Here is a 26,501-nt window from a genome sequence, read left to right as displayed (position 1 = left end):
TAACAATCAACAATGCCGAAGTGCCAAGCAAGTTAGCATGGCCCAACGGACATGTAATTTTACCAATTTCTCCATAGAGAGCATCATAAAAAAATATCAAAACATACATTCATTAGGTATCCAAAGTATGTAAAGTATTAATTTGACACAGGTTGGCCCATTGCTTTGGGTACCGTTAGATACATTTACTCTTTCATTATCGTGTGCTGGCCTGACCTGTTGCATAGAGGTTGCGTACAGATATTATTTGAGTAACGGAAACAAATCTCATGTTTCATTTTGTGACAGATAAAAATGGAAATTGAAATTCTTAATACAATCATAATCTGTGTGGTTGTGGTGAAGTACTATCACTAACATTTCATTCTTTGCGATGGACATTTAACCAAACAAAACTATTGTCATTTACTGTCAAATCCTGGGTAATTTAAAGTCTTGTGTGTTAAATCCCATTGTAATATCTGCTTTCCTGAGTTGGGGGATTTCTGTTTATTTGTAGAAATTGTCTTTATTTATTGGATTGATTTCATCTCCCATTAGTCCAATGTTAATTATTTAATTTGCCTTAGTAAATGCGACAGGAGAAGGTTTTCATTAATTAAACACATTGGCAATTATCTGCTGTTTTAATGTCAATTTTAAATGTCTTTTGCAAATAAAGGGCACGAACCATCATTACTAAGAAGAATGTTCATTAATTAATTGCTTTTTTTTGGAGCAAACAAGGCATGTTCTGGTGAATGTCCAGTAAAGACCTCTAGGAGCTGGAACATCAACTTCAAATATACACAGAAAAAAGTTTTTATTACAAAATAAAGTTACACACACCATTATTTTTTGTTCGTACTGTCCCTTTGACAATTATGAATGCTATTTTATTTTAACATTGAAAAACAAAATGGAAAAAGCCATACAAATATTAATTATGAATATGAAAGGGACATCCCAGTCATCATATCCTGCATAGACCCATTACACTTTTACTGCATGAAACTTCTGTTTCAATAACCTGGCTACCTCTACTACTACTAATTTGCGATATATAATTCTTCCCCTGAGATCATATGTCAATAATACTTAATACCTTCCATAAAATGCTGCGGTTTAGTAGAAGACCCCGTTGCTCAATATAGTATGTTCACTTCGTATCCACGTATTAACGTGTATTAAAGATATCTAGACAAAGATGTTAAATTAGCATTCTGTCTAAATAAATGTCATTAAAGTCCCTTTCCTACGTAACACAAAATGCTGAAACCACTCTGTCCAATTGAGTTTAGCAGTTTAGCCATTAGTCAGGCCAGTTCAAAAGGATAGCATGATTCCTTCAGACTCCATCCTAATTTGAACTGAAGCTGACTGGCAGTAATTATACAATACATGTAGATGTGCAGAAAACCCCTATGTGTTTACAAGGGGAACATCATGTAAATTTAAGACCTCTTAGTTACCATAGCCATTAAAGTGTATATAATAGCTTATATGCCCCTTTTTACTATTCTAGTCTTGTATTTTCTTCTATTGTAAAAAAAAAAATCCAGCCCATATTTAAAAACATCAATTGAATTTGATAGCACATCCTTTGTAGGTATTGCATTCTGCGTGTTTATTCTTCTCACAGTAAGAAACCCTTTTTACTGCTTTAGGTAAAAATCTCCTCCTTCAAGTCTGAATAGATGGCCTTTTGTTCTTTTGTACAGTCCTATTAATTAGCAAGCCATCCAATAGCAGTGTGCGCTGTCTCTTTATGTATTTCTATAATATTATGATATCCCCTCTAAGATGCTTTTTTCTAGATTAAATAAATATAGCCTTTCTATATAACTAAGGCGTTTCAGTCACACTATGCACATATTTTAATATTTGCCCTATAACTGCAAAAATAAACAAAAATCCTAGGCATATAAGGTGTGTCTAAACTCAGGGGATATATAAAAATATAATTTTTGGGTTTTTTTCTCATATTCATTAACTGTGTAAAATTTATAAGAGGAAAAAAAAATGTTTCATTTTTTAAATATATTTTCCATACAAAATGTTGATTATAAAAATGAATATTGTTTAAAAAATAAGCCATATCTGTCACGAAAAAATCCCAAAATATAATTTGTTTGGGTACTTTAAATGCGGCTGAAAATAAATTTAGAAAAAAACCTAAAAATATATATATTGTATGTATAAGTGTATGTGATCATAGATGTCTATGTATAAGTGCATGTGAGCATGAATGTCTATGTATAAGTGTATGTGAGCCTACCTTTACATAGGGAAGTGTGTGTGAAACATTTAGGTGATATCTAGTACACTAATACTGCTAGTAACAACATGTGGAGACAGGCCAAGTAAGCACCAGAAAAAGAAAGCAGTATGCTAAACTCCACAGCAGGCACTTTGTAATTTCCAGTTCCTGTCATCCCTGGGTTACTTTGTTTACCTCTATCATGGTGATCCTATATATAATTTTAATATGAATATAATATCATAATAGGATGCGATAATTCTTTAATTCACCCGCTGAATTAAACTAATCCCGTATTTCAATTTATCCCATATTTTCCATTAGGCTTGGGGTTTGCCATCATGTGTCTGGCAACTCTGGATTAGACAATGAAAGGTGTGCGTGCTATACCCCATAAGCAATATCCCTGGGCTTAATTAATTGGTACAATGTGTCTAAGGATATTGCTGGCAGAAATTATGGCTACTGGAATTGTTTACTGTATAAAATTATATATTGTCACTCATCATGAGCATGACTGGGAACTCTCCAATTTTTGCCCGGAGACTCCAGGTCTCCTACCATGTTAAGAATTAAAGTCAGCAGACTGCCCACTCACGTCAGTGGACCACCCACCTGCTATCCGTAGAGGAAGGACTCCAGGTAGCTGGAGCCTGGATGTACCCAGGTGTGGTCATGAGCGCTGCAGTCTTGAGTTATACAATAGAAAAGGGTCTGTGTGTAGTATGGTCAGCAGATATGGTCCCTGGTGGTTAAATGCTGTGTCTTGTTTTACAACCCATTGTACTACTGATTTTGTTTCGAGGAGGTGGAACTTGGCTTTACGAAAACTGTTAGACACCGTGGGTATGTCACAGTACAACACGTTTTTTGCGTTTTGTGCCCCGTGTGTACTGTTTGCCACCTGATTCGGTGTCATTGTGGCTACTGAGCTTCACCACCATGTTCAGAGACAGACATTAAAAAATATATGATGTTGTACTTTGCACCTGAGTGGTATTGTGTATGTATGCATCAAGTGAGATCAGTGAAAAAATTTCCTTCACTTTTGATAAATGATTTGATGCTTATGTATATTTTTATTGTATTGTATCATAGTCCCATTTTTTTCTCCAAGCTATATAAAATATGTTTTGTTCTCCCTATTTTTTCTTGCTAAGTTTTCCAATATAGGCATGTATCACACATTGCACATTCCTTATATAATCTATTGACCTATCATTATTTTGATAGGTAAATGCCACTGCTCTTTGTGAAAGATTGATGGCATATATGTACAGCATAGAAAAGGTAAGGTGTTATGTTGAGCTGATACCCATTCAATTAAAAATAAATTAAGTAAGTTTAAGTAAATAATAAAATAATATGTGTACTCATTAACCCAGGATATTATCTCCAACCAACCTCCTTGAATAAATCAAGAACCAGTTAATGTGTCTAGAATGCTCTCCTGATCAATAAATTGAAACCATAGTGCTGGGCAACCAGCAACTCGCATCATCTTTTGTGTACACCAGGTCAAAACATTTTTTTCACTAATACTGACAATTTTAAAAAATGCACTAAGAAATATATTTGGAGATTTGATTTCAACATAATGCATTAAATTGCACAAACTGATTGGTTTTATGACGCTTTAATCACTAACAATGAAAACCTGTTAAATTGGCATTGCTAGCTACTTTATCTCCAAACATGTCAGTATGTTTAAATTAACTGTTGAATGTCTAATGTGCATACAAGGCATTGTGTTTTTGCATATTTCTGGCATCTAAAAGCATCTCTAGTGATATATGATGTTTTATGTTGAAAACAACCCGAGACCCTTCTATCATAAACTCGATTATTTCCGCATTTCATAAAACTTATTGGATACATTAAAAAAAAACCCAATGTAACCAGTCATCAAAATGACATGCACAGTTTTCTTTCTTTCTTTCTTTCTTTCTTTCTTTCTTTCTTTCTTTCTTTCTTTCTTTCTTTCTTTCTTTCTTTCTTTCTTTCTTTCTTTCTTCCTCCCCTCTCTCTCTTTCTTCTCTCTCTCCCTCTCACCCACACTTTCATTTCTTTTTCTTTGACCCTCTTTTTCTTCACCCTCTACCCACAATTGTCCTTTCACTCACTATTTAATTCTTCCCTTGTCTTCACCCTCATCTCCTGTACAGACTATCCAGCAGCCCCCCCCATCTGCACACAACACTATCCAACACCGCTCAAAACATACTCATACACCACTTTTTTGCATCTTCCACCTGCACAGAACACTACCTGGCAGGACCTCTCTTCTCTGCACACAACTGTACCAGACACCCTCTCTCTCTCTTCTCTGCACACAACACAATTAAGCAGTCCCTCCCACGCAGATGACACTATTATCATTACCACTGCTCACCCTTGCTTTATGTTAGGTCCCACCAACCATGACTGAAAATTCCCATTGTGATATGGCTTTTATCAGTATAGAGATAAGCTACATAGTGAGGCATTTTGCTGAGTCTAGGTACTTTATTACCACATTCAGGACATTAAACCGGTAACTTATTTTTCATGGAGTACTCATGGTGTACATATATATATATATATATTTTCATATTATTTTAGTGAATCGATCAGATACTGTAAAAAGTTTAGGAAGTTGCTATAGTGGAATTTATTTGAGAGCCCTACTAACCCATTTAATTATATTTTAGGGGATTGAACTATTTTAGGGGATACTTTGGCCTGCACGTATTCCTAGAGAATATTTTTTTCAAAGGTGCTGGAAAAGTAAAAAAAGAGAAGTAGTCTATAGAATGTAATACACTAAAATAAGTTCATAGAAAATTATGGCCATTTAGTAGATTTCCCTCATTTGAATGGAACTTGGGACATCGTGCTGTTGTCATACCAGACTTTTTTTGAGGGACACACGTTTTATATTTTAAATCACGTGTAAACTTCTGCCCTTAAAAAGTATGTGGGATGTATATCTGATTCCCTTTCTGTGAGGTTATACCTTAAACATACTGCGGGACATCAATTTGCATGTGCATCAATGAGATGCAGTGTTTGAGCAATACAAGATATTCATGTGTCAGATTTACATTTTTCAGTACTGATATTCAACAAAATCTGACTAGGGCATTTCAGGTAAAATTCAGGTAAATTTCCCTTGAATCCTCTAAATCCTTCAGATAAGATTGCATTGAAATCCTTATGTCAGATCAAGTAGGCATTCGGAAAACTTGTTTTTATAGGCTGTTTTTATAGGCTATGCATACATTTTTAGCACTGGGTACTATTTACAATCATGACTTTAAAACTATTGTATCATAAATGTTTTAGCATGAGGCAGCAATTTTAAAATCTATGATCTGGTAGCAAGATTATCCCTCGCACAGCACAAGAGGAAGTTACTGAGATATTTTATAATATTAATATTAAATGTATTAACATATGTCTTACATAGGTGTATGGATTATGTTTGGATATAATCTGGAATGTAACAATTATACTTTTATCCAGGAATGGGCATTATTTGTTGCTCCAGCGTCTATGACGCCCACATTGACCTTAATTCCATGATGTTCGGCAAGCCTTTCAGCCCTTTGGCTAATTGGACAACATGTAACCCCCCCAACATTTCAGGTGTCCATATCATGACATACCTTACCCGTCCCTGAGAGGCAGAAGCATTGCTTGTTAAATCGTAATTCAATGCATGCCGGCATTATTACATAGTAAAGACTGCTATCAAACTCTCTCTTCATAACATGAAATGAATTGCCATTGAGCTTTACAGTGATTGGCTGTAGCACACACTGATATTACCACCCATTTACATAAACAGTCTATAGAGAAGATTTGAAGCCAGTCACACCATCATGTGCTGGGCCACCTTATCACGGTCTAATGTAGTATTTTAACCACAAGTTGTAATGTAGGAGAAAAAATCCAGCCTATATATGTCTTCAGATAAGGTTTCCCATGTTTTCTGGTCAGATGTCCAAGTCAACTCTATATTGTAGAGTCTGAAACAATCTGCGATTTTATGACAAGACACGGAGGCTCCTATTGCTTAACTCTTTCTTTACTGGAAACAAATAGCAGCAAGAAAATATTAACAGAGAAAAAAGTAAAACACAATATGTGGCCCCAACAGCCAATCACCACACAGTATACATTATAAAACCAGTCTCCTCCCGGAAATCATCCTCTTTCTTTGCTGCTCACTGGATCAGATAAGTATCATCCAGTGTATTTCGTTATTCTATATGCCTGACTATTTATTGAATATTTATTTAGTATTTATTTCATATATTTTTCTGTTTGGTTCCCTGCTATATCGTTTTCTGGGTTTGCTTTTCATGTATTTGTTGCAGGTTCTTATTCGCTCATTTATTTTTTGTCTTGGTTTTGCCCTCCTTTTATTGATTCCCCCTTCGTTAAGGGTTATTTTGTTTTTTCTTCCGTTTCGAGTTCCGTTTCGGTCCTCGTTACTTACCTTTCCCTTCCGATATGTCCTACTTGCTGTTTCCTTTATTCCGTTGCCGGCGTTGTCTGCCGAGAGTTTTCTCTTTACTCGCGTCTCTCTGAGACGCTCTATTGGTCTTCCGCGCATGCGCGCGGCTGCCGCTTCACCTCAGCTCCTTCGCGGTTTTTCATACACGCGGCTCTGCGGCTCTGGTATACTCTCCGTCGTCCTCTCTCGTCCGGACAGCGTTTTTGCTCGCCCAGGCAGGGGTAAGCTCCCAACCTGGTGCTCTTACTAGGATCTTTGCTTATATTCCCGTTTTCACTATTTGGCATTAGGATTTGACTTGGCTGTTCTGCAAATTAATTAATTAATTATTTTCTGCCGATTATTATCATGCCTAAGCCTGTCAAAGAAGTGCCTTCTCAGGCAGACAATGTTATTTCCCTGGGGGATTTGGAAGCAGAACCGATTTTGCCTGTGGCTAGTGGGAGTAGTAGTCTCCCTTCTACTTCTGGGCCTCATTTAGACTTACAAAAGTCTGTGTCTGATGCTATTTTGGCTGCTATGGGATCTATGGCATCTACTCTGTCACAGTCTATTGTCCAAGCAATTAATACCTGTTCTCTCCAAGGTGCTTCGGCACCTCTTAAAGTGACAGCACATAAAAAGGCAGTGGCCAAACAAAGACACCTTGAACCCCCGACCTCCAGAATTACTGAACATGGCGATGCTCATACCGCCCTAGATAGCGTGGCTTCAGCGCGCAAGAGAGCCTATCCGCGCCAGGCAGAACGGGCGCGGCGGTGGAAGTGTGCTAAGACACTCCCCGAGGACTCAGATTCGGAGCTTGATTCCGCTGAGGAGGTCGTACCACCAGAGGATTCCTCTGATTTTGATGAGGATTTGGATGAGGAACCTTTTGATTCCTTGGAACCAGGTTCCCCCAAACAAGAGGACCCAGGGGTCTCTCACTCTTCATCCTCACCAGGGATTCTTGACCCTCAGGGAGAATGCCTTTTTGACCCTGAAAGTCTTCACCACCCTCGTTCATCAGAATGGGTGCCATCTGTTCATATTGCCCAATATCTTGAAAAGTGGGTCAGGTGTCCTCTGTCTAAATCCGCAAGAAATAAACTACGAGCGGAATGTCCACGCCCTATTGTCCCTAATAAGGTTTGTGAAACCCCTTCGGTGGATCCAAAAATGGTCCAGTATTTAGCAAAATCTGGCTGGAACCCTAGGAAGGGTTTAGAGTCTGCCCTTAAATCCTGCCAGGATAAACACCTGGATGTGTTTGGCCCTTTAACAAAATTATTTGAATTGGCGTCCCATGCCAAAGAGAAAGGGGAATCAGTTGACCCAGACACCCTCTTGGGGTGGATCCAAAGGGCGATCTGTATCGCAGGGAATGTTAATACTTCCTTCTGCATTGAGAGACGTAAGGCCATCCTTCTAAAGGTGGAGCCTAAATTGGCCAATCTCGCCTTGTCGGAGGCGGGTAAGGATGCTCAGGGTCTCCTGTTTGGAGATTCCTTTATAAAAGAACTAGGTCAATTTGTTGGGGCTTTCACCGCATTGGACAAAGCCCAATCATCGATGAAACGGGTGTTTGAGCCTCGGGTCTCCACCAGGGCCGGCAGATTCAGGGGCCGTCTGGCCGGCCGTAATGCCTTCAGTTCTTCCCGAACTTCCAGAGGCTCCTTCACGCAACTCCCTCCACGTCGGGAGTTCAAGCAACCCTCACCGTTCTTCCCTTCACGAGCCAGGCCGTGGCGATCCAGGGGTTCCGGACGAGGTCATCGACGTCCCTATGGTGAGTACACTACTAACCATCCCTTCTTTCCCGCTTCAGGTGGGCGGACATCTCCGTCATTTTTTCCAAGCTTGGAAAGATCTTACGGCGGACACGTGGGTCCTAGATTGTGTCCGGGGTTACAGGATAGAACTGATTTCTTATCCGTATCAGCAGATCCTTCCGTCTCCTATTATGTTTTCCCAACAGGACCAACTGCTCATAGACGCCGAATTGACCTCTCTGTGGACAAAAGGCGCTATAGAAGTGGCCTCAGACGAATCCCCAGGCTATGTCAGCAACATATTTCTGGTCCAAAAGAAGGGCGGTGGTTTTCGTCCGGTAATCAATTTAAAATCGCTAAACCTTTTGGTACGTTACAGGCATTTCAAGATGGAGGGGATTCACCTTCTTCGCGACTTACTGTTACGGAACGATTGGATGGTGAAGTTGGATCTGCGGGATGCTTACCTCACGGTTCCCATGGCGGTCCAGTCGCGGGATCTCCTGCAGTTCTATTGGAAAGAGCAGAAAATGGCGCTTTACATGTCTTCCCTTTGGGCTCTCGTCGGCTCCATGGTGTTTCACCAAGTTGCTTCGTCCTGTGGTATCGTGGCTTCGCACGCAAGGGGTGAGACTTATCATTTACTTGGACGATATTCTACTCATGGCTCAGGATCGTCACACTCTGCTGTCTCATCTACGCTTGTCAATCTCGTTCCTTTCGGAACTGGGTTTCCTCATCAACGAGGAGAAATCCTGTATGACACCTTCCCACAGAATGGAGTTTCTGGGGTTCGTGGTGGACGCGGATCGAGAAATGCTCAGTCTCCCGACTTCCAAGATTCGTTCTATTCGCAAGGAACTGACTCGTGCTCTGCAACGCCCGACCATCTCAATTCGTTTCCTGGCAAGGATTGTGGGGTTGCTTACGTCTTCGAATCAAGCGATTTTTCCGGCTCCGCTCCACTATCGGGCTCTCCAACGATTGAAAATCGCTCATCTTCGCGACGGAGCGTCCTATGCGGATCTCGTTTCTCTGGACGCGGATTCGAGGGTCGAGTTACAATGGTGGATCCGGAATCTGGAAGCGTGGAATGGCAAGGCCATCGTGGGTCCTCGTCCGGATTTCACCATCGATTCGGACGCCAGCCTTCACGGCTGGGGTGCCCATTGCGAAGGACTCACTACGGGAGGCAGGTGGTCCCCGGAGGAAGCCGGTCTTCATATCAACTCTCTGGAGTTACTGGCCGGGTCCTTTGCAATCCGCAGTTTTTCAAAGGACCATGCCAACGTCTGCGTCAGACTCCGGATGGACAATGTTTCGGCAGTGCGGTACGTCAATCATTTCGGCGGTACCCACTCCAAGTCCCTGGCGGATTTGGCTCGCCAGTTCTGGGATTACTGTCTCAGCAGGAACATTGTGGTCCATGCGGAGTATCTCCCTGGGTTGCACAACTCCGTGGCCGATTGGTATTCTCGATATCTGCGGGATTCCAGCGATTGGAGGTTAGATCCGGAGGTGTTTCATTCTGTCGTTTCGATCTGGGGTCCTTTTTGTACAGACCTGTTCGCCTCCAGACTCAACGCGCAACTTCCGCGGTACTTCAGCTGGAGACCGGATCCAGAAGCGTTGGCGGTGGACGCGTTCGCTCAGGATTGGACCGGGGGCACCCAATATGCCTTCCCCCCGTTTTCCATGATACCACGCACCTTGCTACAAGTTCGGCGCCAGGGTGTTCAACTGGTGCTCATCACCCCGCTTTGGAGGTCGCAGCCATGGTTTCCTCCGTTGTTGGAGCTGTCGATCGATCCACCCAGATTGTTGCCCCACTCTCCTCTCCTTCTGCTGAGTCCGGAGGGTCATTCCCATCCTTTGATTCTGGACGGGTCGTTGCGCCTGGTGGCGTGGCTGCTTTCCGGGGACTTTCGACGATCCACGGATTTTCGGACACGACTTCGCGCCTCCTGGCAGCGTCGTGGGCCCCGGGAACCAGGAAGGCTTATGGATCAGCTTGGAGAATTTGGTCTGGTTGGTGCTTGGCTAGGAACTTGGATCCCTCTTCTGCACCTTTAAATGCGGTTCTTCAATTTCTTTCGTCTCTCTTTGAAGAAGGCAGAGCTTATCGTACCATCAACGTATACCGGTCGGCAATTTCGGCATCTCATGATGGTCTCCTTGGTTGTCCGATAGGACAACATCCTCTGGTTTGTCGTTTGATGAAGGGTGCCAGGCTTAGCAGACCTCCCCGTCCTCGGTATTCGACCACTTGGGATGTTTCTTGCGTTCTCTCCCTTTTAGCTTCATGGCCGCCGAATGAGGACCTTTCTCTGAAGGACTTGTCGGCTAAACTGCTTACCCTGCTATGTCTAGTTTCCTGCAAGAGGGTAGCGGACGTTCGCGCCTTGGATGTTGACAGTCGTTCTTTTGACCCTGCGGGTGTTACTTTTAATATATCCAGGCGTACCAAGACTTCTATCAAGTCTGTTTCTTACCCGGCTTTTCCATCTACTCCTTCTTTGTGTCCTGTGGCTTGTCTTAAGGAATATGAACTGCGCACAGCACAGTTGCGGTCTGCGTCTCATCCCAACCTTTTTATATCCTTCAGGGCTCCGTTCGGTCCAGTTTCCTCTACGACCTTGGCTCGTTGGTTGAAGAGGGTTCTGGGTCTTGCTGGGGTAGACACCTCCGTGTTTGGAGCCCATTCCTCTAGGAGTGCGGTTGCCACGAAGGTCATCAGTCTTGGTGGTCGTTTGGAGGATTTGATGAAGGCGGCGGACTGGTCCAGGCCATCCACTTTCAAGGAGTTCTATTTTCGACCTTCATCGCATATTTTCTCTCCTATTCTTGCTCAGCTTTGAACTTGCAATAGGAGCCTCCGTGTCTTGTCATAAAATTGCATGATTTTACTATTACCATGACGTAAAGTCATGATTTTATTAAAGACACGGAGGCGAGTATTGCTTCCCACCCTTTTCCGCTGCGTGGGTCTCGCTCCCGCCCTATGACTTATGGTTTGTATAGGATTGATGTTAGTTGTTTATTTATTTCTTTGTCTCTTGTTCTGTCTGAGACTGACGGGTCACTTTGGTTTGTTTATGCCATTTATGTTTTCTTGGTTTCCTGCTACTTATCTGTTCTCATGCACTGGAGTTAACCTGTAGATTCTTGTTTTTCTTGTCTCCCTACAGCGTGATCTGGTTATGCGTTTTCTTCGTTCCTGTCTTGGTTTCTGCGGACGTTCAAGCATTTTGGTTTCGGTTCACAGCGGACGTTTCGTTTTGTGGTGCTGATCAAGTTCGCCTATCAAAGAAAGAGGATGATTTCCGGGAGGAGACTGGTTTTATAATGTATACTGTGTGGTGATTGGCTGTTGGGGCCACATATTGTGTTTTACTTTTTTCTCTGTTAATATTTTCTTGCTGCTATTTGTTTCCAGTAAAGAAAGAGTTAAGCAATACTCGCCTCCGTGTCTTTAATAAAATCATGACTTTACGTCATGGTAATAATAAAATCATGCAATTTGGTCAGTAAGGTTGTTTTAAGATTGTCTTTGTGTTTAAGACTTCTTGCTAAGTATTTTCCAATTTTGTTTCCATATTTGTAAAATATCTTTTGCACGCTGGTATGATCTATGGTGCTTCTGGGAAAACAAACTGGGAGAGTTCTGGATAGAGGGAATAAATATCTAGCTACCCAATACACCTTAAATATTAAAATGTCCTAGGCTACTGGACGTTTTCCATAGACATTGCAGGTCCATGGAAGCTCATATGCAGTCTTCTTGGCTTCTATCATATCACACAGATGTTGGAATACAATTATAAGAATTAAAAAGAAACAGTAAAATAAAAATTGTATACTTGGTCTTTGATTGGTAAGTAAGTATGTCGTGCTAATATATACAGGATGCGGCAGCATGAAACAAAGGGAAAAAAATACATACAATATTTCCCATGGCAATGCTATTTACATACCAGAAACCTACAACAGAAAGACATACACATCTCTATTTATCATATGATATGGTAAGCTTCAACCATAATTTACTTCTTATCCATAGAGATGAATTTTTAAGCTGCTGTATGAATTTTTGATAAAAATGGGTAATTTTACTGGAAGTCACATGACTCAATGTTGTAATTGAACCTCTTTGTATTGATTTTTTTTCTCTTTGTGCCTTTAAGCAAAGTAACATGTTTTGTTCTATGTTGCAACCTTAAAAGAAAATCATTTGCCTCCATTTATCATCATTTCTAAGATAAAAACGAAGATCACGGCAACATTACTGTTCTCCAAAGAGAATTCTAACTATATTTTTGTTTGACAGTCAAATCAAATTAATTATAGTGTAATCATATTAAAAGTAAGTAATTGTCAGTAGTACATTCCATTAATGCTGATTAAATATCTGTTTTCAGAATTACTGTATACATCAGTTGTAATGAATCCATACGTGTGTTAATGAATCATGCACTATGAAATACAATTTAGCCTCACAATACTCAGTACACTTTTTACATCAGCTTGACCTCACAAATTGAAAAATACTAACAATGTCTTATTTCTCCCTTGTGCTGTACAGTAATACTATATATACTGTGTATATATATATATATATATATATATATATATATATATATATATATATATATAATTCTCTATGAGATTACTCTGAGAATGTGATGGGGCTTTAATATTTTTTTGATAACATTGCTTCTAATTAATGCTTGTGGAGTGTGCTTCAGCCCTGGAGGGATGCTTAACTCAGCTTCTGTTATGGTGCATAGGTTCTTCAAAGACCCTGCAGGCTTGGATGACCTATTTGACCTCAGAGCCTATCCTTGGTCACTGGAGGAAAGTTCCTGCCTGGTGCAAGATTTCTAAACCGATTGCTATGTATACCTCATACTTAATCCTACTTTCCATAATGGTGTAAAGGTTTACAATATGTATATGTGGATAATGAAATGAGATAATGGGACATATAATTAGACAGTGGGACTAAAGTACATCCAAGCCCTGTCCTCTCTGAAGACAGTGGGATGACTATTAAGCATCCGTGGGCCCAGTAATGAACACTTTAACTTGGGACATTATATTTGTAGCCTTTTTTTTAGAGAGTTCTAAAAGAGCTGCGACCACCAGCTCAACATGCACTTTTTGAAGATAGTTTATGTGCTGATGGAGAATAGGAGATTCAGTGTTTTATAGAGGTAGATTTCATGAGGAATAAAAAGAATATACTTGGCCTCAACATATTTCTAAAGCTGGATCCCATTTCAATGGAGGAATCCTGGGAAGCACTAAGTCTAAACAGAAACAATAACATTATGTTTTAGCAAATCTACTTTGCATCTCTACACTATGTGTGTATACACTATAACACATATATGGTAGTGATATAATTGTGGCGATTTACTGCATTGGGCATGTTCTCTCAAAGTTATACGCATTATGCATTATAATGGCCGTCTGCCTAACTAGAGTATGCACCAGCTATCCTCGTGTCAGTAACAATATGGATATAGCCAAGTCTAGCGGTCTCCTTGGCTGTGAGGTGGGTTTGTAGTTATGTCTTATTCCCTAGCCTGATATCTAATGTAGCCTTTACACAAGACATAACCTTTAAATAAAAGCTGAACTGAATCTTTATCCTACAATTATCGTTGGTCATGGTTCAGTCTATGACAGGAATATTATTTTTGTTAATGACTGTAAAAAGCACTTTAAAGATTCTTTATTAGTTGAAAATTAATCACTTTTAATGATGCTGTGCTTTCAAAAACATTTTATTCAACAATTCTATTTTCAAAGCAATCAATCCAAACGAAACCATGTCCTGTTTATACAAAGTCTCTCATTATGTTCAGGCAAATGCAATCAAGTCATTAATTAGTTTCATCATTTAATTACATCAGAGGAAATTGCGGCTCTGCACATACATGTGAATGTGAGGTCTACTTGAAAAAACATTGGTATTGCAGATACAATGGTTAAATTTTTAAAATAATGCCTTTTGTGTGGCATAGTGTATGAAGAGTTTGTAACACCTTTTCCGTATTACTAAATTTGTATTTAGATATTTGTTTTTGCCCTCTTCATTTTATTGACATAACGGCTCCTGTTAAATAAAAATGTAAGCTCACAACAGCCTTCCTGTGTTCTGAGTAGTATTTCTATGTAAAACTTTCTGCGTGTGCGCTTTGACCCTCCCTATATTTGATTCAGCATGTTATCCTGTCTAGGCATGTTTATCTGTCTTTAAGCACATTGTTGTGCCAGTGTGGCACAGATGAGTTACTACTGGGTTGCGTTTTCGATTCATCTGGTAGTGGAGGGAGCCTTGGGAGTGTATATACAGCATATATGGACTAACCATTACTAGGCACTACTATGCCACAATGCTGCCTGATTGATGTAAGGCAGCAAGTAATGGAATTTCCGCTTGGACTACCAAAAGGTGGAACCATTGAAGCAGATACAGCTATAATATATGTACTTATGTACTATATGACTGCACCTTTATTATTCTGTGACCTGTAAAGCGTTAAGTACACCACTTGTAACACAGATAACATTATATTAGAGCTTAACATTTGGTCTGTCAGCAAACAGCTGGATGTGGAGAACCCAAATATGGAGACAATTGATGGTAATATAATCCATCAGGTACTGAATTAAGCATAACATCTTCTGAAATTTCAGCAAAAATGTATCTTCCATGTCAGCAGCTAAAAATAATTGGATATTTCTTCAAAAATAGTCCTGAAACTGTTAATATTGACACACCTACCATCCCATAAACACCAAAAGGGCACATTCTGCACAGTAAAGGTGTGATTTCATCTTTGGGTTTGATTTTCACCTAAATTGGGACACACAGGTTGTGACAAGCTGTCTTTAATGTATACAATTCAGAGTGGGTACAGGGATTTAGCTACTTTGACAATAGGATGGTTTAAGGTCTATTTAAATGGATGAGGCCATTTTATAGGTTGGTTTGAGGTCTATATAAGTGGATGAGGTCACCTCATGTGTCCTTGTGTTTTACCCCAAGGAGTTCAAGCATTTCACGAGACATTACTCTACTTTCTTTTGTTCTTGTTTGATTTCATAAGGATCAATCAAAGATAGGACAACCAAATCGGGTTTATACATGTGTTTTGTAAAAAACTGTCCAGCAAAATCACCCTGCAGATCAACTAACCAGGCAGCCCAGGAGTCCAAGCCCTATTGTAACCCTATCTTTTGCCCATTAGTAATTAATATGCTATTCAGCATTGGTTTCTAAATTCAAACTGTGAGTAGGCTATATAGAAAATTGATGTGTATGCACTGGCACAACTGTTAAAGACATATATTCCCTTTTTATGGAGCAATATACTTAAGTGGCTAAAATATCCTTTCTGGAAAAACCCAACGTGTTTTCATACCAAGTATTTCTTCTCATTACCATTTAGTAGAAAGATGACTTTGAAACAATAGAAGCATTGGTCCCCCTTGGTGGCTAGAACACATGACTTCTGTTTGTTGTGCTTTGGGGGATGATTAGGGGGGTTGGTGGGCTGCAGAGCAAGATCTGCCTCAGTCATTTTCAAAATCAATACTTGCTCTCTGAGTATGGGATCATTTAGAGAACATAATTCAGAATTCTACTGTTCAGCATGCATCCTCCATCAAAAAGGTTTCATCCAGAGTCAGCACAATGTCCACAGGAATCAGAAACACTCATACAGAGGGAAAATAATATCTTAAATAAAGATAAAAAATTTCATTTGAGACAGAGAATATTTTGATGGCAACAATATACATCATATTTATATACCGTTGAGTGTTGTAGTGAACTATGATCAATGTTCTGCACTGAATAGTCCCTGAAAGGGTTAATCATTTAATGTGTAATTTTTTTTTGGTCTAATTTGTTTATGATTTAAAAGATGATAGTGCTTACAAATATCAAAACATAGTATCTATAATGACTTTTTCACCCCACGTCTCTAAGACCACGCAGTGAAGATTCTGGCGGTATGCATAGAAATAAAAAGGTATGTTGTACGTTCTCAGACAGATATTCCATATGAAAGATACAGCAATAGAAACTATACGTGTTATATGCTGCATATAAAAATAGAGGGAAATTGTGTGCCAGTGAATAACATATGGGAGATATAATGGAATGCTGTGAAAATATTAATTACAAAGCTGCTATATCTCCCCAAACCACCTGGCGATAATAACAATTGCTAATTTAGTATCCTAGACAATTCAAGTGACAGAGCAATTATATTTTGTCAGTGCCCCGCCCTGTCCAGCAAACTGCTGCTTCTGTCCATTCCGACCTCTATTGTTCTTCATGCCACTGCTGACCATAAGCAATTCCTCCTGGTGTAATCTCAGGAGATTTGCTGCCTCCTTGATGGGGGCAGGGCCATTCAATGTGCGTAGCAGATAATCTTTTACAGAACTGTTTACGCAGACAGTGCTTCTCAAAAATCTTACGTACCAAGGACAGGAACAACAAAATGCATAAAGTATGATTTAATAATCTTCATTGTTCTTTAGTATCGGGAACTATATAAAGAACAAAGCTGGTTTCCTGAGATGTATGAATTGTGATGTCTCATCGTACATCTGTTTCTAAAAAAAAACACAACGACACTACATTGCATGAGTGTGGATGAAAGATGATATACTTGATCTACCAGTAAATAGCTGTGCGGAATTTTTTTTTGTATCACATTGCCTGACAAAAAAATAGAATTGCAAATAATTTTACAGGATTTTCTTTTACTAAGTAAGTCACACTGTAATCTAGTATTCGTGTGTTAACACTTAATGTTCCCAACAGATAAATTATACACTCCAAGAACGCAAGCATGCCTTACAAACACAAGCATGTCCCCAAAAGCAACACCAGGCATGCACATAGAGCACAACTTTATTACAGTATGGTAAGTAAAGTAGATGATTAGAGCAGCAGAGCCGCCGGCTCACATGGGGAGGCAGCAGCAGACTTTTGTGGTGGATAAATCATGTAATGTCCCATTGGCACCAGTGATATCATCTTATAATCAAATAATGGGTAACGACCCAAAGTTTGAAAAACCCTGAATTCAAGGAGCAAGAGAGCTCAGCTATGAAGAGTTTCTATGCTAGGCTAGTTTAATTATTAACCCCTTAACGGCAATCCATGGTAGCGTTATTTGCCGTTGATCGCGGCACTTTCGCCGAGATCGGCGGCATCATGGTTTTCCTGGTAGCCTCACAATAGTTCTTCTGACCTTCTGATCGCGGATCACGGCGATCGGCGGGTTAAACAACAGACCAGTGATGCAAATCACTGGTCTGTTAAACACGCCTCTGAGCCAGATGCAAATCTGGTGAGGGGCATTTCAGGATGCCTCTTCATTGAGGTAAGCCTGCAATGCCCCAGAGGGTGCTTCACAACCTCCCGATCGGTGGGTTAAACGACAGACCAGTGATTAAAATAGTAATCCCCACTGTCACCAAAAAAGTGCAAATATATATATATATATATATATATATTAAGTTTTTTTATAAGGAAGTCCTACAATTAGCGCTATATCTTCACAAACATTCCCGCATGGAAAGAGTTAAAATATTGGCATTATAAATGCCCATAGGGTGCCTAGCTTTAAAAAAATTATGATTTTATGGGGTAAATTGAATTGGCCGGCTTCAAAGATGTCCCAAATATGGGACATGGGCACAGACTGACCATATGTCTAAATGGCAAAAAAATACACACCTCACAAAGGTGGTCTTTTACCTCCCAAATAACCCAACAAACCCATGCATGTGGGGTATCAGTGCGCTCAACACATATATAGATATTGCTGAACACATATGGGGGTGTTGTTTGGCAGTGACATATACCAGAAGTGGTAACTTTATACCTGGAGTACAACGTGTGTGAAAAAAATTTGTTTTACTACCATAAAGTTTGATAAAGGCTGGTGGTAGAATTAGTGCATGGAAAGGGTTAAAATACCAGCATTTGAAATACCTTGAGGTGTCTAGTTTTCAAAAATATATGGTTTGATTGGGTAAATTGCATTGGCCGGCTTCAAAGATACCTGAAATAGCACATGGGGCAGAATAAGAAGATTTGGTTAAAAAAATTACTTTGAAATAGCAAAACACTACTGGTACTTGTTGCCCCATATCATGCAGAAAAAAAGCAAAAACACATTCAGGACAAATAGTAGAATTTATTTGCCAGTTTTTTTCATTAGTTTTCATGAGTAAAAGATTTTTTTTTAAAAAGTGAGAAAAAACGTTTTTTTTAACAAAAAATCACCATATTTTATCATTTTTTTTAGTAAATTAGATGATGTGATAAAAATATCTAAAGAAAGCCCTTTTTGTCCTGAAAAAAAACAATATATAATATGTGAGGGTGCACAAAATGACAGCTAAAAAGCAACACTGAAAAATGTTAAAAGAGCCTTTTTCCAAAATGTACTATGAGAAAGAAACAGTCTTGTCATTAAGGGGTTAACAAGTACATTGAATGACATTCTTAGAACTTTGCAGATAGAGTAAGTGGAAACGGTATTCCTTTTTACAGTAAGGGCACTTAAGATGTGGAATGCACTATTAAGCAAAGTGGTTTCATCAGATTCCGCTAATACTTTCACAAAAAGATTTAAAGCCTTTCCAGAGTAAACAAGTATTCAGTGTAAGAACAGTTTAACTTTAGTATACTTAATGTTGATGCCTGTACATGTAAAATGTATAAATTTGCTGTTGGAGCCAAATAAGGAAATGTATTCCATATTTGAGCAACATTGCATAAAGGTCTCGTTGTAGTTTTTTTTTTTTTGGTCTGGATCTATAGATATGAATTTTTGCAGAGGGTTTACTTGTTGTCAACCAATTATTTAATTCGGAAAGGTTGTCCAAGAAAAAACAGAGATCCGTAAACCTAAACTGTATGAAACGTTCATATTAAATTTTAATTAAAAACTTTGCTCTAATAATTTTTATGCACCTAATTTACTTTTTTTTAAGTATCAACATATTCCACCTTGCTGTATAGTGCACTGCACCATACTGAATGCCTTATGCTGAGTGGTAGCTGAAACAATAGATGCTCAAGAACCTGCTGGTGAGCTTAACATCCAGAGGGCCTGGGTCACTTAATGTGAAATATAAAGTATTGATCCAGATGTAGAGGTTTCAGTGAAACGTGGGAATTAATAACCTGTTTTAATAAGTAGGGAGAAGGCATCTTGTGTGCACAATATCAGCAGGGTCAGGTCTGGGGACATTTGACAACATAGCAGGAGCTATTAAAATGAGTGGTCAGGTGTAATTTGACATTTGTGTGACAGGGTAAGATTGACATGTGTGCACTACTTCAAAACAAAGAAGCCGAGGGAATGGAGAGGCAAACAGGAAGTCTAACCTGAACTGAAGGCCGGATATTTTAGTCCTTATTCAAATTGTACGTTTTATATGAGTGCACCTTTAATGCATTTTTTTGTGAAAATTAGATAAAAATAATAAAGTATGGTATTCAAATCACAAACTAGGACTGAAGGGTACAGAAGCTTCTGACTGGGAACTTCTATATGATCAAGGAGATCAGATCTCTAGTCTTGTAATTAGCTGCACAGTGTCCAATGCTGGGAGATGCAGATTCAGACTATTATCATAAACATATATCAGGGATTTTAAGTGAATTAATTAAAAAAGGAAAAATATAATAATTTCCCCTAATTAGCTATCCTTTATATAGGACAAACACTGGAAAGTGCCTTTTGCAAGAAGGGTCAAGATAGCCCTGATTATTGCATTGTTATGAACTGGCTCAATAGTGAAAACACATTGGGGAAAAACTCTTTGTCTTTTCTCGGATGTCCAAGTCCCAATTTGGACATCAGAAATATTATAGTACTTGTTAGGCACAAGGTAGTTTGGTACAATGAATAGTGTTTGCAGAGCCAGTCATAAATATATAGGATGGTCTTTCTCCTGGGGAAAATAAAAATTAAAGAAAGATTTTCAGAAACGAAAAGAGTGACAAAATGTGGTGTAGATAAAAATTAGCACTTATGCAGGTCTAGACATCATCTGTTCTGAATTTAACCCCATCATGCTGAACCAGCTATTTCATGGATGGGACTGATTTATGTTCTGGTTCAACAACAATTAGTGAGCCAAGGCTAATGAATGGCAAATACGTTTGTGTTTTATATTTTATATTTATATGATAAAAAAAACGAGAGGATGGAAAACCTATTTTGCTGTTCAAGATACTAAATGCATTTGGGTTCAAAGAGGAATTGGATTATAGGAACAGAGCTAAAAGAATATTTACATGTATTTAATAGAAAAATCCATGATGAATATTGACAGAACACTATTGACATTGACGGATTAGATTACTTAGATAGTATTGCTGATCAACACGTTTTGTACTTTCGTGTTTGATTTTATGTATTAAATAGATATAAACATACATAACTAGTATTACAGTTTGTAGAAAAGCTTTATAAAATCTCAAATGTTAATACAAAGCGACAGTATAACACTTTGTAATGTTACGCTTACATACACATTTATGTACACACATACATGGAACCAATAGAATTTAACAGCATCTATATCAACAACAATAATGTTCATAATAATTAAGAAAAAACAATAAGATTCGGTGTTCTAGATTTCTGTTTACATTTAAACACACTGGCACACAAAGGGTTAACAAGATGCCAACTAAGTATTAGCTGCACCCTGTAAAACAAACATCTTTGATGCTGACATGGTTTGATATTTGACAGATATTTTGCAGTGCTTATTATATTATAAGGTTTAATCAGCATTCATTTGGAAATATTTTTGTTATGAAGTATTAGCCTTTACTTTGTATGGTCTCACATAGATAAATGATTATTATACATTCAACGTATGGAACTCGCATAGGATATATGGAATTTTGTTTTATTCTTGGATGTGTGTTTATTCATATAAAATGTTGCCATTGTGCAGTTCCCCAAGCCTTCATATAGAGCTCCCTCTATGGCTCAGACTGCATCAGAACAGGACAAAGGGGAAACTGATGATATAGAGCAAATTAACCCGTTTCATGATGCACAAAATGGACCATAAGCAGAAAGCATTTATAAAGCCATCTACAACAGCATGTGGGTTATGTTTCATAAACAGGTTGCCCTGAACAGTTATTGCATAAAATAAAGTCATGATAAAGAACAAAACTTTAAATAGTGATTTCCTCAAATTTGGTGATACTTTTATTAACTAACTGACATATAATGGATTGCAAGCTTCCAAGACTATCTAGGTTTCTTCTTTATGCATATATATATATATATATATATATATATATATATATATATATATATATATTTATATATATATATATATATATATATATATATAATTTTTTTATTTATTTATTTTATTTATTTCTCTTTCTCCTGTTTTTGCATTAATCCAGCAGTAAAAGAAGGTGCACACAAAATCTCTCTTGGGCTTATTTTCTAATGAGCATATGCACAGCCCCAGGCTGTCAAGCAAAACGCTTTTGTTTTTCATAAGACTCATATGAACTCAACATTACATTTGATTGTCAGATTTGGTTACTAAACTAGTGTCTAACATGACACCTTTCTAGAAACTCACATCCTCACATTAAGTAATAAAACAATCAATCATTTTGTGTTGTAAGCACGTTTACTCGGCTATGTGAAGGAAAGAGTGATTGGTAAATATTATGTGTACTGTAATTTTGACATAATTTTCCAGAAAACATGTTTAAAATCTCACAGTGTCAGGATACAAGTACTGAGATAACTGGTTTAAGAGAAGTTTAGACAAAAAGATCAATAAGTTGACTGTTTGATAACAGAAATGATGGTTAACATGCTTGAAACAAACCTCATCCCTGCTCTGTGTTTAATATTGGATATGTTCGTATTCAGGTTTATTACTTTATAATTGGCATATGATTTCTGAACTTATACCAGTTGGCAACGCTTGGAGTCTCCTTTGTTATAGAACAATAACTCGTCAGCCAATCACTGAGGTCCACAAGCTGTCCACCACTGCCATAGATGCATGGAATGTTACACCCTCATATCTCTTAATAGTCTCTATAAAGGAAGGACAGTCAATCTTTGAGACTCAAATTATTCTGCCCCCCTTTCCTCCCACTGGATATAAGTATGTACTAGAGCACTAAAAGCACAGTGTATATGAACTAATAAAGAGTATGTAAATTAAATTGTGCTCGTAAAATGTGCTATTCACCTTTAGTGGTCAGTAGGTGAAGCAGCCATATAAAAAGACACAGACCCTAAAGCAAAGATGTCTCTTTTTGGGTGGTATGTCCCAGCTTATGCACCCTACATACATTTGTTTAAACAATGTGGACAGTTAAACAAATAATTTGTGAGTACTATACATTTCACTTTGTTCCTCTTGGTGTTGTCACACTGGCTGGGTTAAGTTGACCTCTAAATGGTCAAGTGAAGTGATTGCTTGTTCCAATAGTTAATAATGTTTGCAAACATTAAGCTCCATAAATACAATGGATTTGTAGTATACAATCAGAACAAGTGTGTGTATAAAATTGGAGCAAAGAAAGGCGGGAGAGGGGGAAACTAGTTAGTAGAGAGAATTGCAATAATCCAGATGGGATATCACAATGGAGCGGATAAATATTTTGGTTGTTTCTTGTGTGAGGAATGGGTGAGTTTGTAAGATATTTTTCACGCAAAGGCAGCAGGATTTGATGAGGGGGTGAATTTGAGGGATGAAGGAGAGAGCAGAGTCAAGTGTGACACCAAGGTAGCAAACTTGGTCATTTGGTCAACAGAGATAGAGATATGACAGGGGTTGTGGACAGAGGAGATGGCGGGGTAACCATAAGCTCAGTCTTTGGGATGTTAAGCTTCAGGTAATGTGACGCCATCCAAGATAGAATTCCTTGAGGCAAGTTAGAAGAGACGGTAAAAGGTCAGGAGAGGAAATGTAGATTAGGGTGTCATCTGCATATAGGTGCTTTCCAAGTGTTTGTGAAGGAATCAGTATTTAAGCTAAACATCTGGCAACTCCCGAGTAATGTATTTTTATACAATAAAAACAAAGAAAACAAGAAAAAAACAATCCAAAAATATATACTACGTATCAATCTGTTACACACCAGAGAGATATGACAGGTCCTCTTTATTGATAGAAACCTGAGCACGTCTTCAAAAATGTTGAACAGACAAATCAAACATTTCAGCCTTGGAGGATATCTGAAATGTGGAGGACCCTGCACATGTTAAGTTGTGGAACCTTTGATTCTTTTACAATTCTGATATAAAAAGCAGTTGGTGTACCGTGTTACAAAGATCTTCATACAAACAAAAAAAGGCACCTTTCTTGTGAAGCATTCTTACCAGCTATATCTCTCTGTACAGATTTCAGTCTTTTTAATTCTGTTTCATGATACAGCACAGAGTGGTGTTCAGCTCCTCTTCTTTCACTCCTCGGTTAGAGGTCAACCTCTCTTCTTTCAGTACCAGGGTCAGCTCCTTTTAATCCTAGAAATTAGCCACCTGAGGCTTATGCTTCAAGCTTCTAGAAGAGTAGGTCACTGCCTCTACGTCATAGAATAAATATATATATTGGAGGATCAAGATATGTGCACCAGTAATACAGACATTATGAAAATAATTAGGATAGGTTTGTACATTGTGAAAGTAAATTGTTCAGTTTACAGAACGTATCAATTTTAGATATAGGAAGTAAATAAAACGTATATATATCTTAGCATAGGCATGCAATAATAAAGGTAATGATATAACATTTGTAATGTTCCTGATAGAAGAACAGATGGAACATGTGTAATTTTAAATATAATTCAGTACAAGTTGTTGCTTCTTCTCTGTTGCCCTAAACAATATTAGAATTAGAGTAAAAGAAGCTGGGCCTCTTTCCTACGTGTTCCCCTAAAAACTAACATCCAATTGCCATGCAGAACAAGTGTATGAAATCCACTATTGTTGCTACCTTCCTGATTTGAAAACAAAAAGGAGCAACCTTAACAGTAATGATATTGTTGTTTCTGTTTTTATTTTAGCCCATTTTTAATTTAAGATGTTTTTTCTTCCATAGGATTGCCATGGCAAAGTACCAATGAAAAAGAATACAATTTTTTTTCTATTGCTAATGTATTACGCCCTCATTCCAGTTTTGCACATGCTTCTTATACGGACACACCATAAGAGTTGCCATGTGACCCATTTTCATACCCGTGTTCTTGGCACACAGGTGATCTCAGCATCACAGCCTTTGTGCATGGTTGGTCTTTGTTTTTTATTTAATAGTTTAGGCACTTAGAATTAATACTAACAAAGGCAAATGTAGTAAAGATCTAGCATTTAAGATAGAAATAGGAATTATGATGACCATAGCAATAATAACACTGGACACTTCATATCTGGGTGTGTTATCTCTTTGTTCCAAGGTACTCTATTAATAACACCCTGCAGCTAAAAAATATTCATGAATCCAAGAGCTGCCCAGATAAGAGAAAAGGTCACGACCCAGCCAGTGCCGGCTCATCAGTGAATGGACACCAATCTGAACTTAAGGAAATGCCTTTCAATGGATGTGAAGAAGCATGATATCAGATTAAAACAAGAAAAGATGGCCACAAAGCAGATCAGCTATACCTTAAGAAAATATAATTACCTATAACAATAACCATATAATATTAACCAGCATTTTTTTACCTAGTGTAAAAAGAAACATAAAAAGGAAATACTGTAGCAATCCAACTCTACTGAACAATGGGCTTTTTGTAGAAGATGAACTGAATTCTAAAATATGGATGATACAAAATTATGCAAAATCATCACTTTTCGCGTGTATGTTCTTGTTCACACCTCCTTCCTTTACGTCAGTGTTTGGCTTCTCTATTTGGTACACATAAGCAAAATAAAAAAAAAATAATACCAACAATAATAATGCTAGTGATGGCATTTCATTAACTTTGTTAATAGAAGAAAACCTCTCACTAAGCCAATATGCTGCCCACGTCCATATGTCCAAGTGTTATTCTTTGGCTTGCCAACTAAGGACAACATGCATATCAATAAACTAGCCTTTGATACATTTTATGAAATGATTTATTTTCCAATAAAACGTTTTGTAGAAAATGACAATCTTACAGCCGATTTGCCACATTTTGAGCCTGCTTGAAGACTTCAACTCTTCCTTGGTCCTTGCTCTTGTTTTGTCCTTATGATAATGTAAATATGTAATTTTTAAGATAAAGTGTTATTTCACAACCTTTCACAACTAAAGCATCTAATAACATGACAAGTTTGGATTCTTACATTAAAAAAGGATTGGCCATTCTTACCACCTTATAATGTGTCTTAAATGTACAGACTAGTGAGGAAAACCATTAAAAATATTAAGAGGGGATTTTTCATATTTGAGATAAACTGAATGCTCCCTGTGCTTTTACTATTTATTTATTTTTTTTTAAATCTATTTATATGTTCCAGGTCTGAGATTATATAATGCTCTACCAAAGGCATCACTAAGGCCTTTCATGCATCCTTTCTTTTATTTCTTATGGATCCTCAGTGAAGATTGCATTAGAATATTACTATCAGCCTAACACCCATTCTTCTTGGATTCTACCTGGACCTTTTGACAAACTGGACCCAAATGAACACAAATAATAGCGATGTTATATTTATAGTTAAGTGAAATAAAAATAATTGTATTGTGTTATAGAGGTGTAAGAAGTGGGATGGGTGAAAAAGTGGCATGAAAATATATAGCAAGATAGTTTTTACCTTTCCTTGATAAAATGAGAGGTGGTAACACACCTAACATGCTGTAGGACTGTTTTAGCATTTTAAGTTTTGCTAGTTATTTGGTTGCTAGGGATGCTGGTCCATTTCTGTGCAAAGTGAACAGTAATTGCAATCAAAGTGGATTTCTCCCATCATGCTTT

This window comes from Spea bombifrons, chromosome 4, assembly GCF_027358695.1.
Source record: "Spea bombifrons isolate aSpeBom1 chromosome 4, aSpeBom1.2.pri, whole genome shotgun sequence".
In the NCBI taxonomy this organism is placed as follows: domain Eukaryota; kingdom Metazoa; phylum Chordata; class Amphibia; order Anura; family Pelobatidae; genus Spea; species Spea bombifrons.
The sequence above is the reverse complement of the archived record's forward strand: the minus strand, read 5'-3'. Positions refer to the sequence as shown.